General features: G+C 41.0%; 1 long non-coding RNA gene across 3 annotated transcripts; it reads left to right on the plus strand.

Moving 5' to 3' along the window:
* Nucleotides 1-345: 345 nt before the first annotated feature.
* On the plus strand, nt 346-3,537 carry LOC123065391 (uncharacterized). Of its 3 annotated transcripts, XR_006431015.1 has the most exons (4): nt 346-765; nt 851-1,050; nt 3,035-3,162; nt 3,251-3,537. It is a non-coding gene; the product is annotated as an uncharacterized lncRNA (long non-coding RNA). The 3 variants fall into 3 exon arrangements; XR_006431014.1 differs by lacking the exon at nt 3,251-3,537 and having other exon boundaries at nt 347-765; nt 3,035-3,224; XR_006431016.1 differs by lacking the exons at nt 3,035-3,162; nt 3,251-3,537 and adding an exon at nt 1,899-1,961 and having other exon boundaries at nt 348-765.
* Nucleotides 3,538-3,892: the final 355 nt, after the last annotated feature.

Raw genomic sequence — 3,892 nt, forward strand, 5'->3', positions numbered from 1 at the left:
TCATAAGATACTAAGAACAATGTTATGAAGCCTATAGTGCATTATCGAAACATGTACGTACACACAATTGTTGCTTATTATTTATGAAACCACTTTTCCTAGGCTAGAAATAATCAACCAGAATATGTGAAAAAAATTCTCAGATCTAAATAATAATTCTGAGAGAGCGAGCAATTTATTCATTGATTATCTAGCCTAATATTGTTATTAGTTATGCTTTCTCTCTATCAGCCCATCTAGCCCATCCATCTCTTATATTGTTTTTTTTTCTCTTTGCCCTTGGGCCACCTTTCCCACTAAGGCCCATTTCTCTTTCACTTAGCGCAGGCCCATGCGCTGGTCTTCCTCTACCTCTCTGTTCGTTCAATCTTCAGGAACACAGAGAGACAGGCATGGCACCTCCACCTCTTCCTCTCCCTGTAGTGCTAACCGCAGCCATCCTTTCAACTTGCCACCAACTCAAAAATTAAAGAGGAATGTCAGGAGAACTCATTCAGGAAATTAAAACTCAACTTCGTTGCTTTAATTGGACGAACGGATCCGTGAAACGTTCCTGCACAATCAGCCATTAAAGGCCACGGTGAGCTCCCTCGATCTCCCCATACCGACCCCCTCTTCCCCTATAAATAGGACCCCGGAAAGCACAACATATCTCACCATCCCTAAGCGAGAAACCCCTCTCTGTGTCGCTCTCCTACGCGAGCAATTGCTCGCCGGAGTTCAACAATAGCATCAAAGTCCGACGAGGATTCCGTCGCGAGCGAGGTACCCCAAACCCCAAATCCTCCACCTTTCTCTTTCCATTGTTTATGCGCATCTCGGTGACCCCTTTTCCCTCTCTATTTCGCAGCAGGAGAACGAGAACGCGAGGATCGAGACTCACTGCCGCCATGCGCAACTTCAGCCGCTTCTGTCGAGTGAAGGAGAAAGCTCCCGAGATCCTACAGAGTCCATTGAATTCTCCATCACCATCTCTCCCCCGTCCGCCATTCCTAATTCGCCAGAGCACGCCCGAACCACCATCTTCCTCATCACCGGCGACCAACTCCGGTGAGCTTCTCTCTTAATTCCGTAATTCATTTTCAGGAAATATCCAAACTTCGGAAATTCATATCTCCTAAACCATATGTCCGATTGGAACAAATAAGATATCCCCGGATTCGTTGGAACCTCTAGTTTACTATAAAAATATATAATTTCACCTTTGAGTAAACTATAATTTAGTTTTTATTTAAATACGGAATTGGGTATTTCTGCTATATCTTTTATTCCGTAAATCATATAAATTTTTTTTATATATGGAAGTTGGACCTTAGGACCTAATCTTTCTTTTAGAATTGATGGATTAGTTTTCCAACATAGTTTAGATGCTGTTTTATCATCAACACCTTAATTTGACCTTCTTTGGTCATCATTTAGAAACTTCGTTGAACTAAAAATTTAATTCTAGGATAAATCTCTTAGATTGATCCCTAGAAAACCTCTCTGGTCATTTGAACCACGAAAAAATCTACAGTTGCAAGATTATGGATTTAATTCTTTTATCTCGAAACCTATGTCATACCATTGCCGTTTACCCAAGTCAAATATTCCAAATAGTCTTGTGATAAATTTGTCGTATGAACTTGGTCTCACAACCCTTCAAACCATAATCCTCATTTAGTATCAATATTATCCGACCCTAAAATATGACTATGTCATATTTTCTTTCAAGACCATACCTGATCCTATATCAACCTTAACAATGCCCTAGAAATTATGATAGTGGCAACTGAATAATTGTGTTGTTATTTGGATCTTCATTTGGATTTTTTATTGTATGTTGAATGCTTGCTTGCACCATTGTTATGTGAATGTGGATATGCCGAGCGTCTTACTTGAGTTATTTATCGCATTAGATTACGACGAGTGCGAGGGTGAATTCTACGGGGAGGTAGAACCTTGTTACTGCGAAACCAAAGGCAAGTTGCAAATTAATCATGCTTCGACCTATATTTCCATACTATGCATATCTCTTTAAATTTTAATGCTATGCATGTTTTATAAAGGTTTTGCATAATATTATTTATAGCTAGAGCCATAGGTTCAAGACTGACCACCATGTTTGGCCACGCTTGCACAAAATGGGTGGGATGAAAACAAAACTTATTTTAAACCTTTAAACTTGTTCTCTTTTTGGAGCAACGCTTGTGAAACTATTTTGAAAAGAAAAATTATTTATATATTATTTTACATCTACTCCCTGGGCGGAATGGTATTGACGGGAGCGTCTACAAGTGATTGCGCCCATTAGGGTCTTGCACTGAATGCGCCCGACTGGGGTCTTGCACACAGGTTTTTGGTGGGGACCGCCGTCCAGGGGAATGAGATCTTCCAAGTACAATTTGATGTAGCTTCCAGTACAACCACATGCTACTATGGGCTCTAGCTTAGCTTAGTACTAATGGGAAACCCTTACCTCAGGACCGCCATCGGAGAGGGGCTTTCATTGCCTAAGTTGCGGGCGGCTTGGTCAGGTATAGGGGGCTGTTACGGAAAGGCTTCGTCACAATCTCCTCCTAGTCATACACCCAAATGTGTAATGATAAACGGGGTTGGTTGTGTCATGTGGGGAACGTGTACGACCTCTGCAGAGGGTTTAACCTAATTGATTAGCCGTGCCCCCAGTTACCGGCAATTTGAGCAACTAAAGACTTGGACTGAAGAAGAATCTCCCCTCTCTTTTCTAAAAATCTGTTTTAAGGGTTAAAGTTGAGGAATGAGCACAGTGAATGTGTTTCACTTCAACCTATGTATGTTTTAAAACTATTTTGGAGACTGAGCATTGGTGCGTATATCCAAGTGTCTCGCTCCTACTTTTTATACTGAAAACTATTTCTATTCCAAAAGTAGTTTATAAAATTTAGTATAGGAGAAAATTGGCTTTACGCAAATGAAACATCCACAATACTTACCCTGCATATATATTCTGTCAAACTTTCCTTTGCAACTTGCGAGTACATTCCACGTACTCACCTGCACCTGTCATGTGCAGATCTTGACAGATTAAGAGACGATAGGGTTATGTTCTACACTCAACGAGCCCAGTAGCGTTGATGGAGCCTTACTTAGCGACTACGTATAATTCCGCTGTATTATCTGCCAACTTGAGTTGTGCCTAAGGTATGATTTGTATAAATATCTGGATCTAACGTTGTAGTAGAATGATGTATGTCTTACTGATATTCCTATTTGTTACTGTGTGTGCTAGCTATGATCCAGGGATAGCGCAGTAAGCACAGAGACTTGGATTTTACCAAATCTGGGTCGTTACAGCTTGTTTGATTGAGCCTATTGTATTTGGTTGTTCTTGCACCATATGCCTCCATACTATGAAATGCTCCCTTGTACTCTCTTATGATGAGCATGATGCATACACTTGTTGGGTATTTTACCACACGAATGATAGGTTTTGCACTTCCGCTAACCTCATTTGTTTTTCCGAGTGCTTGTCATGTTATTTCGTTTTGAAGGATTCACAAGGCGGTAACATGATGAGACAACTTGGTCATGTGAAGGATACACGATGTGCGACACCAACATTTTCAACATTCTCATAAACGTGAACTCCTTCTCTTTGAGCCATCCTCAATTACATATATTGGATGGGTCACTCTTTCATTGTTGTTTCCTTCTTGTTGTCTACATGATACATCTCGCGAACGGAGGAGCGACATTGGTGATTGGCTCTATGGACCTTTACATTAAGGAGCGCTCGCACTTATTGGATGCACCTTCGAACCTCCACTCTTGCCTCGACATCGAGCATTGGTACACCAACACCTCCATATTTGTTGATTGTGCTCATACATGTCATGCTCGATGGACATATCATACTTCCCACAAGTTTGCA

This window comes from Triticum aestivum, chromosome 3B, assembly GCF_018294505.1.
Source record: "Triticum aestivum cultivar Chinese Spring chromosome 3B, IWGSC CS RefSeq v2.1, whole genome shotgun sequence".
NCBI classification, from domain to species: Eukaryota; Viridiplantae; Streptophyta; class Magnoliopsida; order Poales; family Poaceae; genus Triticum; species Triticum aestivum.